The 13945-nt window shown below is 40.0% G+C and overlaps 1 protein-coding gene and 1 non-coding gene across 3 annotated transcripts in view; both read right to left on the reverse strand.

Annotated features, from left to right (window-relative positions):
- The window catches only part of LRMDA (leucine rich melanocyte differentiation associated), a 1079387-nt gene that overhangs the window by 171289 nt on the left and 894153 nt on the right, over window positions 1–13945 (reverse strand). The gene's annotated exons all lie outside the window — the stretch shown is intronic.
- Window positions 11149–11253, reverse strand: LOC114498234. The gene has a single exon (XR_003684680.1). It is a non-coding gene; the product is annotated as a U6 spliceosomal RNA (small nuclear RNA).

Consider the following 13945-nt stretch of genomic DNA (forward strand, 5'->3'; position numbering starts at 1 on the left):
TCAGGATCAGCTAAAGCTCCATGACAATGCGAACCAACTACACACACATTTGAAGATGAGGAGCAAGGCTACCCACACAGGGCCTTTGATGGAGGGATCGAAGAAAGTAATCTGCAACCCTTAGCTGACCACCTCTCTCTATATTATAAAAAAGATGGGCTATGAGAGGAGTTTGGAATTGGGAAGTGGGGATTTCTGTAAGAGTTTTTTAGGTTTGCCTTAAAAAACTTGACTCCCATGGAGAAGGGTTGGGAGAATTTTCCTCATTTCAAGCAATGTAGAGGGAGTTCAATGGCCCACTTGAATAGATTGGTAAGTGTCCCCTGCATTTTCAGAGTCAGGGTGAACTGATTTCTGATGTATGTCTAAAAATTTAACAAGTGGAAGAAAGGCTATGGCTAAAGCTTCTTGTTAGGTGGCTCCAGAAGAGAGACCTGATTCAGGATTGTAACTACAACCCTCTATTAGTAAGTCAAAGATCCATACATGTTTCTATGGAACAGGTCAGGGCTAAATGCAAGACAAAGCACCCTGTGGTAGTCTTGGATCCTGCCTGGTTAGAGGCAAGGAGATCTCAGCAGAGAGAAGTCCCCAGCTGTCTAGGACTTGAAGGAGAAATCACAGTGAACAGGCTCAGAAGATGGATTTGCTGTCATCAAAGAGAACTGCAAGTGAGAGGACCCCGGCTATTTATGAAAAAGCCTGTGAAGGAAAGGGCCAAACATCTGCCACTGGATGAGCAGCCCAGAGCCAGAGGTGCACAAGCCCAGCAAGTGTGATCTTGCATTGACTTCCCTCTCTCCACCCAACTCACCTGGTATGTGGGGAGGGGTGAGGAAGAAAGAGTAAAGGAAGAGAATACTACTCAGCTCACAGAACATGCATTACCTGTGGATGGACTTGATATTTTTTATTCTTACCCTAGACTTTTCTTTATTTGTTTTCATTGACACTATTACAGATGTCCCCATTCCTCACCTCCCCGCCTTTGTATGCCTCCACCCAACCCCCACCCCTTCCCTCTGGCCATCACTGACTGTTGTCTCTGGTTATGTGTCATGCATATTTGTTCTCAGGCTAATCCTTTTACCTTCTTTCATCCAATCTCCCTCCAGCCCGGACAGCTGTCAGTCTGTTCCATATATCCATGCCTCTGTTTCTGTTTTGTTCATCAGTTTATTTTGTTCATTAAATTCTACATATAGCCCTGGCTGGTGTGGCTCAGTGGACTGAGCACCAGCCTGTGAACCAAAGGGTCACTAGTTGGGTTCCCAGCCAGGGCACGTGCCTGGGTTGCAGTCCAGGTCCCCAGCTAGGGGTGCACGAGAGGCAACCACACATTGCTATTTCTCTTCCTTTCTCTCTCCCACCCTTTCTCTAAAATTAAATAAATAAAATCTTTTAAAAAATCCAAATATAAGTGAGATCATAACTTTCTATATTTATAATTGAACCAAAATGGTTTTGAGTCAACAGAGGTCTTATTATCATCTAAGAATGAGCAGCAAGCTCTGAGCACCAACTAGGATTTTATTCAGATGTAGAGGAAGATTTATAAGGGAAGTTGTAGGAAAAATAATAAAGTAGCATGTAACACTAAACCAACATTTTATTAAAAGCACCAATGGCTTCCTATGCAGGGGTGTCCAACCAGCGGCCTGCAGGCTGCATGCATCCCAGGATGGCTATGGATGCAGCCCAACACAAAATCCTAATTTTACTTAAAACATGAGATTTTTTTTTTGTGATTACATGTCACAGTGTCTTTGATGTGGCCCAAGACAACTCTTCTTGGGGCCAAAAAATGCCAGGAGGTTGGACACCCCTACATCTAAGAAGAATCCTGTCATTTTACAACCCAGAGGCCCACTGCATGGGGGAGGAAGACCATGACTACTTTGCAGTTTCATGGCACTTCTATGCTGAGCATCACTACTGGCATTCACAACCTTTCAAGGTAACTGGGTAGGGATGACTGTTCCCATTTTACAGAGAAAAAACTGTGGGTCAAATCTGTGACTTGATGGACCTAAAATCTAGATGCTTAGGCACTGGCTGATCCAGGTTTCATAACTCTCCTCATCCAAACTTCTCATTCAGTGCTTTTGCCAACACACATTCTATTTTTCTTTAAAGAACAGGATGGGAGGTCACTTGCAAACACTAGAATCCATTTCTGTAACATGATTGAAAATGACTTCTCAGTGAATAAAACTGAAATAATTACAGTGTTAGGTTTTTTAGATAGCAACATCAGCTTTGAAATAAACTTAAGAGGAGCATAAAACAGTCTGACCCTAGCAGAGTAGATTAAAGCTTTTTCCAAGGCTGGAAAGAGCTGGTTGCTCTTTACAGCTGGATGGATTTTGTTTTTCTCCCCTTAAATAATTTCAGTGGGGAGGGTCTCTTCAATTACTCTAAAACAAAATCTTGTGTACCAGCAATTTTCTGGCATAAAGCACAAGGCCTATTATCACTTTTATTTTTTCTGGCACAAAATCTAAAAGAAAAGCCTTGAGGTGCAAATGATCTGCAGTCTATTTAACATCATGGTTATTTATTTTTATGAGACCTCATTATTGCTCTTTACCCTAAATTATAGGTATATTCTTGGCTTCATTTCCCTCTCTTCTGAAAGCACCAAAATACTTTTCCCCCCCTTATTTTAAACAGTCTTCAATACTTCATCAATCAAACATTCAACAAGCTATAGATGATGTGCTGGAGCAGGGCAGGGATCTGTGGGACCCAGTAGTTCAAGCCAGAGCTACGAGCCCAGTTCCCTCCCAGGAGAAGTACCACATGTCTGTCAGAATTATGAGGGAAAATTCCCAGGCTGCAACATTTCACAAGTCAATCCTCTGGCTCCATTTTAAGACTAGCATTTATATGTCCAGGTTTCCATGTTTTTACATTATAACTTAGCTATTGTGCCATAACTATAAAATGGGTCTTTTCTCAAAGTCTTAATTCATACCCCCTTTTCCTCTTCCCAGTGCACCCTCCCTAATTTTAGTCACCCCACTTTTGCCTTTGTCCCAGCAGACCCCAAGCTCTTAAGGTTTCTGTGTCCTCTGGCATGAAAAAATACCCCTGGAAACTTTTATATAAACAAACTTTGCTAAAGTTGCTGTAATTTGGGGTCAAAATTTCCCCAACTTCATCCAAAGAGCAGCTTAAAGAAATAACAACCACCCCTAGAATAGCAATAATAATCCCTTATATCTAAAAATTATAGTTTTTAGACCATTCTAATTTATGTGAAGCAAAATGGTAAAGTGGTAAACAGATGTAAGATATTATTAAGTTGCCCTTTTCTCTGTCAAAAATCCCACTTAAAGTTTAAACTTGGGTTAGATATCAACCAATGAAATTGTTCCCAACCTCACAAGCAGAGCTAATTAATCCCTTCTCTGTACCCTTCCCCCATCTTTGTTTATACAAGTATAATAGCCTATCTTATGCCACTGAAGTTATTTCGACACGTACCTTCACTAAACATTCCTTGAAGGGAAAGACTGTCCATCTCCATGCCCTGGTCCAGTTTCTAAGAACCCAAAATGTGTTGTTGAATGGAGCTATTTATAAGCCTAGAAAAAGGAGGCCATGTTACCATTATCCCATTTTTAAGACAAAGCAAACTAAGCCTCAAAAAGCTGCTGTGCTTCCCAAAGTCATAGAGCTAGTTAAGAGAAAGTCAGAACTTGAATCCAGATACCCAACATCCCAGTGTCTGTGTGCTAATGTCACACTACCTGTCTTTGGAAACTCTATTCATAGAATATTCACTGTAAGCTCAGAGTAACATAGCTGTGGTCATTTTATTAACCCAATAAGTAAAAAACTTAGTTTTTAAGAAACAAAATACTACCTACCTGAATGAAGAATAGTTGTTTATGCCAAAAAACTAAGTAGATGGGGATGTCAAGGAAGGAGGGAGGAAGAAAAAAGAAAAAAAGAAGGAAGGAAGACAGGGAAGAAGGGAGGGAAAGAAAAAGCCGAAGTGCACCACGTTGTTAAGTCATGTCATCAAACCAAGTTTCAACCTGCCTTTATAATTTTATGTACCACCACTACCTCCCACATCCTATGATCCAGTTAAACTGCTTTAGTTGTGGCTATATTAAGGATAGAGAACTAAAAATGTATACATATATATTTGTATATTGATCTCATATCCTGCAATCTGCTAAATTCACTTATTACTTCAAATAGCTTTCTGTAGATTCCATTGCATTTTCTATATAGATGATCATTTAATCTAAGAATAAAGACAGTTTTTCTCATTCTTTTCCAATCTAGATGACTTTCTTTCTTTCTTGTTCTTGCCTTACTGCACTAGCTAAAACCTTCAGTGTAGTGCTGAGAAGTAGCAAGCATATATTTGTACATATAATAACAAAAATGATTATTTTTTAGGCATTGAGTAAATAAAGCCTGACTATGTTAAAGGTAAGAATTAATCCCCGCCCTTAAGGATATTGGGACCTGGTTGAAGAGTTCTCTCTACTGGTAAGACAGAAAACTAGATAAGGCTGGAAAGATAAGGCCAGGCCAGGTCCTTGAATGATAAAGGTAACAGCAATAGCAGCAGGGGCCCCAGTACTTAAAGAGAATTAATATGGGCCAGGCACTGTTGAAAGCTCCTGATATGTATTAACTCATTTGATTCTTCCACCTTATCCCCTTTTAAAGGTCAGGAGTAAGAAACCAGAAAGATAAGTAACTTGTGCCTCCATAACTACTGTTCTTAAGTGCTAGACAAAATTGCCTTTGGTTACCATAACTTCATTCTTAGGTATTGAGTGTCCACTCATTGCTAATTATAATGTCACTTTCAATTAACTTAATTATCACAACAATCTTGTCTTATAAATGAAGGAACTGAGGTTCAGAGAGTTTAAGTGACCTGTTCAAGGTTACCCGACTAGCACAAAATTCAAATGGAAGTGCTCTGACTCCAAACTCAATACACTTTCTATCACCCATGAATCCTCTTCAAATAGCTAATATTTATACAGTACTTTGCAGTTTTTGAAAATCATGATCACCTTTATGCCTCAAATGCCACTTAAAGGAATTGTGATATTATTTATTACACAGAGGAGAATTTTTGTCAGTTTCTGAGAGGAAGGAAAACGTAGAAGGGGAAAGATGTGTTTGGGGAAGGCTAGGGCAGGGTAGTGCTAGACAGATTTGCTGAGGCAAGTGCAGGCAGAGGGTTTAGGAGGCTCTGTATCTCTAAGGAGGCTTGAACTTCACCTCTGAACTGGTGAGTCCTTCCCTTCAAACTCATTTGCCTGTCAGGAGAAGTTCTGCTTTAAGTAATATTCCTAGAGGGAACTCCCAGAAAAGCAGAGATAATAGAAGTATTTCTTATGTCACTTCTTTCTCTGCATTTAACTTTTGGGAATATTTTTGTTAACGGAGAAGAGCACACCAAGGAACCATCATCACTGATACAAGGAAAAAACGGATGGTAGATTTCCTCAGCCACGTTCTGTCAGAGTCAACAATTTAACTAAACATATAATAGTCATAACCTCATCAGTGTTAAATTTACTAGGTTTCTGGCACATAGCTCTTCATCTCCCTCATTAAGTTTATAGAGTGTTCTTTGGTACATTTGCTCAGTATGAGCATTTCATTTTCCACTGGCACATATTGGAGTCCAACAGGGGAATGATTTTTCTATCTTAAGTAGTTAGCAGAACAAGGGAGCACATGGAATGGACCAATGCCCAAAGCCAGGTACGTGGCAAGTAGTAGTGGGTGGGTTTGACCCCCTCCATCAAAATCCTGACCCATTCACCAGGAGTGGGTCCAACACAGATAAGCCAACCAAGCCCAAAATATGAATAGCATTATGTTTTCATTATTTTCCTTGCTCCATGACTGTGGGCACCACTATTCCCTAATTAGGGACTCCCCTCATTCAGAACGAAAGTCTGGAGGTCCTTATTCTTATACCCTCACCAGGAGGGTTGCTCCAGACAAACTCCTCAAATGCAAATCTATCCCAATCTGCCTTTACTTTATGCTAATTTTGACATGTTAGTATTCTGTGCTCAACTATGTCATATGAACATGATTCTTAAAGATCATTCAGATAATTATTACAGTGGTAATATGCTTGATATGACTTCTCTCTCAGGGTTATTTATATTTTAAAAAGGAATACTGAGAGTCAGGAATGCCTTAACTTGTAGAATAAGTCCAATGGTACAGAGAGGGTTCTGTGGAGTTTCAGGGTGGGAGCTTTTTCAGGATCCATTGAAAATATCCTGTGAGAAACAGCTAACCTCATCGATATACTTAGCCTCAGTTTCTAGTTGTCATACTGTCACACAGGGTTATCATACTGACCTCACAGGATTATTGTGGAGATTAAACAACTTGGTTAGTAATTGTTATAAACGTCTCAAAAAGCAATAAAGTGAGAAGTTCCTAATAACTTCTGTTCTATCATTTGTATAGGTAACCTACTGGATCTACCCCCACGGGGTCTGAAGAGAAGGGAAACCATTTGGATAGTGAATCGTCTGTCAGTCACCCAGGATTATAACCTCTATTTACAGTATTTGCTGGGTCCAACTACAGATAAATTGTCCAGTCTCCAGTTTCACAACTACCCACAAAAATATAGCCCCTGTTTCTTGGATGGACTGCAGAGAAATCACCTTTATCACTGGCATCAATGGTCCTCTGGTACCTACCCACATGGTTGCCACACTGTGTGAGCCATGGCAGTGTGTGGACCAACCTAAGGACAAGATGCCCTCCATCCTGAGATAAGTAACTGAATCAGGGACACAATCCATGAAGAAAAATAAAATTTTCTACTGTTTTACATTGAATGAGCACTCAGTTCCCCACCATGACACATCTTTATATTTTACCCAAAATGGATCTTCACAGACCTTCAAATGCTGCTATCCTCTAACCAATGCATTGGGCACAGTCTATTCCTTTTTCACTACTTTCATTCCTAAGGTCCATAGAATATTAGAAGTCTACTTGATTATCTGTGAAAGTAGTAAGTTTTAGGTATTTGGAGGACATTAAATTATGGAAAAGTGAGGGTCTCATAGCTCCTGATCAAAGTGTCAAAGAACGTTAGTATGGAAGAATCTCCTGGGGCATTCATTTTATTTCACAGAGCAGAGAACTGAGGCCTGAGCTGAAAGCCGCATGTGGGAATGAATATGAGGCAGATCTGAAACGAGGCTTTGGGTACTACACATCCATTCCTTTCTCTCTGTTGTGCTTGCCATCAGCACAAGTGCAACCAGGAGGTGCCCTTGTTTATAACAACCCTATCTTATTGTTCCCTAGGAGTTAATGAATGTCTCATATTCCCACTTACATTTTAACCTTCTTCCTCCCTTACCATGAGCCTTCTCATATTTCTTCCTCAAGTTTCAGGGCAGTGATGTGAACTAATAGGTTTTTACTCAACACTTTTGCAATGACCAGTGGCCACTCAATACTTGTCACAAGCTTAGCTGTGGTCTGTTAGCCAACATGCCAATGTCCTCTGTCATAAAACACAACCATAATGACACCAGGGAAAATGGCAGAGGGGTGGAGGATAGTTTCTGCAACTCGCCAGTTCCATGGGCTGCGTGCAGTATGTCCTGTGCCCTATAGTCACATGTGCTGGAGTGCATCAGCTGAGAGAGGGGAGAAGAGACATCACCATGGGAAAGGAAGGAATGCTGTGCCTTGCCAACCATTTCCAAGGTGGTGAGGCTGATGACAGGGTGCAGAGCATACAACTTTCTCTAGATGCCAAACATGTGGGCTTGAACCCAAGTAACCAACTTATTCAAATCAAAGAAAACCTAATCAGCAAATATTTTCAATGCCTACTATGTGCATCCTGTGGTTAGAATGGGTGACATTTAGGTCCTACTCAACCCCCTGAACAGCACCACTCTTTGCTCCAAATGCCTGATAGTATATTAATTGAATATTCATGTTTTGAACTGAGCATCTGCTGGCATATGTTGTGGTGTGTACAAAACCAAAAGTTATAAATCATTTCTTTAGCACTTTAATGGTACTCTTGTCAAGCTCCCTAGATGGAGGCTGTAAGCAGTTTACCCCCATCCTTCAATGTTTTCTAAGGCTGCCTCCCCTCTTTCTGTGTCCTGCTCTATCAGAATGCAGGAAAGCTAAACAGGCCAAGCTTCCTCCCATAGCTGCAGGGAGATATACAGGTGAGAACACCACCAGAGGCAACATCCTTCTGAAATCAGGGTTTGGTTGCCTCCAGGCTCACAACCACTCAAGGCCAAGAGGGAACCCTATGCATAATTTGGCATCTGTGGTGCTCCAAGAACAAAGGATATGATATCCCTTTGTTTTTGGACATCCTAAAGTTAAAATGACATCTTGGCTGACAATTATAATTCTGCATTCTTTTATAAATCATGTTATTTCTGAAATTATTTAAAGCAGGTGAATGAATATTCGGTTACCTCACTCCTGGCACTTCTCCTGTGAGAATGTCCAGGGTCTTTACTAATACTCCACCAAGTACTGCAGTCATAAAATGAATAAAGTCAAGGGATTTGCTTCTAACTTGCTTTAGGCCATTTACTGCCTTCATTCTTCAGTAAGAAGAAACAACCACTAAGTTGAGGGTGGGAGGACCTCTCCATTTGTGAGGGCAGTCTCTGATTTTTCAGGGTCCCCTAGCTGTTATCAGAGAGACTTTGAAGACACTCCCGTTAGCACGTTCATGTTTGCCTTTCTTGTTCTCTAAGCTCCTCAAAGTCAACAGATGCCTCATATCCCCCATGGCACTGAGCATGATGACCTAAACAATAATTATGATATGGAGTTTATAGACAAACAAAGAAGGAACTGCTAAGGCCATGCTTGATTGTAGCCTTCCTAAAGGGAAAGTTTGAGGCAAGAAAATATGGAAATATGGGTGACCATGCCCTAGGCTTGTAGCTCCCTCTTCAAGAATGTAAAATCTTGGGTCATTTGCCTCTTATACTTAACACTGCCTACTGGAGAGGGAGATCTTTGTAGCTAATCTGCTCCATGAGCCACTGGGTGTCCTCACTGTCCATGCTCAGTGAGTCAAAAGAAAGCACATTTAATGTGCTTTTCTCAGGCACTCCTGCTCTGAATCTCTGCTTCCTTTCCTAGGTACATAAATAGGTCTGGACAACCTAGAAGAAAACTTAACATTTGCATATCTGGGTATGCTGTTCTACATACAGCTTTGGGTGAATTAGAAAAAGGCAGAAAACTGTACTTGAACAACAATAAAAATGTGTGTGTATATATATATATAAATATATGTATAAATATGTATTTTATATATATATATGTGTGTGTGTATTATATATATATAAAGGCACTCTGCTGGGTAGATCCACCTACAGACAGGTAGCTTGATGAGCTTGATGTGTGGAGCCTAGGTCAGATTTTTATCCTGCTGACATGCTCCCTTGAATTATGGAAATCTGTGGTACTTTCTTACCCTTAAACTCAGAACCTGGATCATGTTTGAATGGTCTGTCTCCTCTTTTCTGAGTCCCACTCTGATCCTTCTACCTCTAGAAAATCCCATGATTCTATTCAAGAAGAAAGCTTCTAAGATAGTTTCATCAAAACCAAGTTTCAACTCAAAAGTCCAGGACACTTTTATTCTCTTAACCCCACCCCCAGCCAAGTAATGACTTCAGAGGAAAAATTGGTTGGAAGAAGGATGGAAGGTATCCATACCTCCTAGTCTTTTCTATACCCTGACAACTTTTTGTTTGTATTCTCAACCTTATTATACTTTTATTTAATTAATTTTGTACTAACTGAATTTCTTTGTTGCCAATTTTGCCCATGTGCCCAAAATAGAAGGACAAAAAGCCACAGCCTCTACCCTACCCATGCTAACACCTCCATGTAATTTTGTGATCCAGAGATGACTCTGGCCTACATGTTGGTATTTCTTTACTGTAGAAGAACTATTTCTGCAAAAAATTTTGAAGTTGTCATTTTCATTTAAAAGATAAGATGATAAAACACACACACACAAACCATTATTTGTAAAATGCCTACAGATGATGAAGAGGAATGCATATCAATATATACACATGCATACAGATGAGTGATGGGGCCTGTGTGTACGTGTCTACCCTCAGAGACCAAAACAAACCTTTTAGAGATGAAGAGAGTGATGGAATACTAAGGAAAATGACAGGAATCAAGAGTGATTTCAAATTTCTTATAGCTTTTCCTTCCACCAGTCCTTCCAGATTAAAAAAAAAGTTTTTTCAGAACTCCATTTACATTTGATACCTAAATCAGCTTCAAAAAACAGTCACATGGGTGGCAGAAATGCCAGGGTTACTAAGCAGGAGTCTCATTGTGGTATGAGAATGATTGCTAGTGAGAAAGGGAGATTTTTGAGTCCTCTTCTGGTATTGCTTAGCTAAATAAACTCTGACACCTCTGTGCCTCAGTGTTTGATATCTTAGATTCTTTCCAGAGTTTGCTAGTGTTCTGTGGTTATATTATTAAAAAATCATGTAGATATTTGAAATAATGACTACCATATACATGACAACTGTCACTGCCACCATTATCATACTGACTTCTTTTGAGAACAATTTGCAATTACTCAGTTACACCTGTACCTTAAGAAGTGAGCAAATAGTGGATTTCCTCATTTTGCAAAGAGAAATATAGATAGAATTTTAGTCACTTGACCAATATATTTGAGTGGTGCCAATTTCAAACTTCAAAAGTGCCGAAAACACCAATTACAAGACTGTCTCAAACTCTAATGATAGAGGACCCTTTTAATTGGGTTTCCAAAGTAGCTGTCAAGGTGAATAATAAAAATTCCAGGAAAATTTGATCTTTAGAAAGCTTGGCCTCTGGTTATGGTCCTAAATTTGGTCCAGGTTCAGATTTTTCAAATGTTATTCCAAATACTCCCTAGCCCAATAATTTGGGATTACATTCAAACCTGAGTGTCCCTTCCCTTCACAATCAGCATGCATGCAACTCTTTACAATGTATATAACTTAGGAAGTTGGACATGTCATTTCTTCACTGCACAAAAAAATTAGACTTAGTTCCTCGATCTAAAAATATCTTGGATAAGCAGGTCTTTTTCTTTTTTTTTAAAGTACAGAACACTTCAAATATCTGCATGTCACCCTTGCACAGGAGGCATGCTAATCTTCTCTGGATCATTCCAATTTTAGTATATGTGGCGCTGAAGCAAACATGAGGAGGTCTCTTTGAGAGATAGAATTGTACATGGTAAAAATTACAGGTTTTGCAATCACATAGACCAACAATAACTTTAAGTATCCATGTTAAGAGAAGGCAGCATTTAGAACTACCCACACGTGGATTATTCATCCTTTACCTCATCAGATACAGTTGTTGGCACTTAGCATGTACTCAATAAGTACTTACTGAATTGAACTAATCTATTCTCATATTGAACAAATTTACTTTCACTCAAAGAGGACTCCATAATCGTTTGGTAACCTGATACTGTGCTCCTTGTTTTTCTTTAAGGGAGAGAGAGTGCTGGGTTTGGGATATTGGTGTCTTTGTCACCACCTCATCCATAAAGCTTTCCCTGACAGTGCCGGTCTATTCAACTCCCAATTTTATGACTCCCTGCTGTACTTCTTCCAGGTTTCACTCACTTTGGCACATACATGATACCTTATCTTGCCATGTAAAATGTGTTTCATAAACACATCATCCTTCCTATGACTCTATAAGTTCCTCAAGGGCAGAGGCCATGTTCGATATTTATTTTGGGGATCCCATGGCACACAACACAATACAGAGCACGTAGCAAGCTCTGAACAAGTACTCGTTAAATTGGTTTGAATTTTAAAGAGAATATGCTCTTGCCAGTGATGATTTTGTTTCAGAGAATTATCAAGAGGTGGGACTGGCTGTATACACCACTTATTTCACCCAAATTAAACCCACAGGCCTCTGCACTTGAAGTGCTAGCTAGGAAGCAGAGGATCAGGAAGCAGCTGCTTACTTTCAACAAAGAGGAGATTGTATTTCAGCAAAGGACTGCAGGATTTCACATTTTAGTCACTGGCGACTCTTGACCAAACCCTTTGGTGTTATCAGGAATAAAGAGTAACCCAGCGATATGTCAAATATCAATTTCCAATTACTTTCCTGTGACACATTTCTGCCACTTGGGAAAACTCCCAAGGGATCTGTTGCCCCTTATCAGCTCAGATCAGGCTTAACTTTCAGTTAAACAGGTAACACTCGGCAGGCACCACCTGGTTTAGCCTCAATATTACAGTGTCCTCCTCTGACACTCAGATTCTCTTGTGAAGTCTTCAATATTGGCTTACACTGTCACTGGAGACCTGGCCCAAGTGCGGAAGGCCTCCTGATATTATACACTGAACCATATGTGTTGGGGTGGAATGGGGATAACTCTGACACCTGTGAAGAGTTGTTGTCACTAAGGGTTCCCAACTCTTAATTTGCATTGAGATGTTGAACACAGGATCACAGGAACAAAGCCTCATACAGGACGTTTTGCATTTTCAACTCCAGCCAAATGAAAAAAAAGAGAGAGTCTTTAAAGTTTTACTCAAAACACAAAACAGTATTTCTACCCTTTAGCTCACAGAAGGCAGGCCACAGACTAATGGAAAACAATCTGTGGTATTAAGTATATTAAAACTAAGAATCTGAAAAAAAAAAAAACAACCAGAAATCACATGCACCCCTCTTATTACAAAGTAATGGAACAGAATTTGGAAACCCCAAAAAATATCTCTGGGTTCATAAATCACTGCAGTTGGAGGGAAACACAAATGGCCAGCACCTGGACTCAGCCTTCCACTGGAGCAGGAGAGCAGCCTGAAGAATCCAACTGAGGGGCCAAGGCTCCAGACTGTGCTCTGTGATTAATGACTTGAGTGAAAGGTCTCAGTTGAGGCTGAACAATTAACTTGTTCTCTCTACATCTCAGAACTCTCCACAGCATAAATATGTCTTCGCTGATTGTTCCTATTTACCAAAATGTGAGCCAGTCTGGGAAGCTTCGAATGTGTCATCATGAGACTGTTTCTGACAATAGGGAGAGCCCTGGTGTTTGTCAGGACTACTTTCGTCAAATCATCTGTGTTGACTCTGCATGCATGTCTCAACCTTTCAGTTCCTTTTCAAGTTTAAGAACCACCTCAAATGAGGCAATAGCATTGGCCTTGTTCTGTCAAAAAAAAAAAAAAATTCCACAGCTCAGAGGATTGTAAATGGACAGCATATGGCCTGGCTTGTTTCTGGTCATTCCCAAAAAAGTTCTTGGGGAATTGAATGTCCGTGAGATTAATGGTTCCCTCCTGTCCTGCCTTTATCCTCTGGAATAGTTTTCTCTAATCTCTTTCAGATCCTCTAAAGCATTTAGACTGAACCAATCACTTATCCTGAATCTACAACTGAGACTCTAAGATCTGCTAGAACCAAAGGAATTCTCCAAACTACTTTCCCTTTCCCCTGGATGTGAATTCATAGATGGGACAGAAAGGCAGGTACCCCAGAACATGATTTTGAATGTGGGAGTATTTAAGAGGAAGTACCCAAGGAATCCCATTGCCTTCCTCATTTGACCTTCCACAACTGCTTGATTTCTAACAAGTGCTCTATAAAAAGTGGTTATGACCTACTTCATTGGGTTTTTGTGGGGACTGGTAAGATAATGCACATGTAGGTGCTAGCACAGTACCTAGAACATGGTAGGTACATAATATCGTAGCTATGGTTATTACTACTCAAATTAGCTAATATTAACTAATGAGACACTAAGGGAGTTGGACAAGATGAAGCAGAAACAATCATGGCTTAGAATGTTGATATGAGGAAGCAGTTCAATGTGGTGATATCAAAGAGATGGATACTTAAAAAGCACTGATGAAGG

This window comes from Phyllostomus discolor, chromosome 5 (genome assembly GCF_004126475.2).
Source record: "Phyllostomus discolor isolate MPI-MPIP mPhyDis1 chromosome 5, mPhyDis1.pri.v3, whole genome shotgun sequence".
In the NCBI taxonomy this organism is placed as follows: Eukaryota; Metazoa; Chordata; class Mammalia; order Chiroptera; family Phyllostomidae; genus Phyllostomus; species Phyllostomus discolor.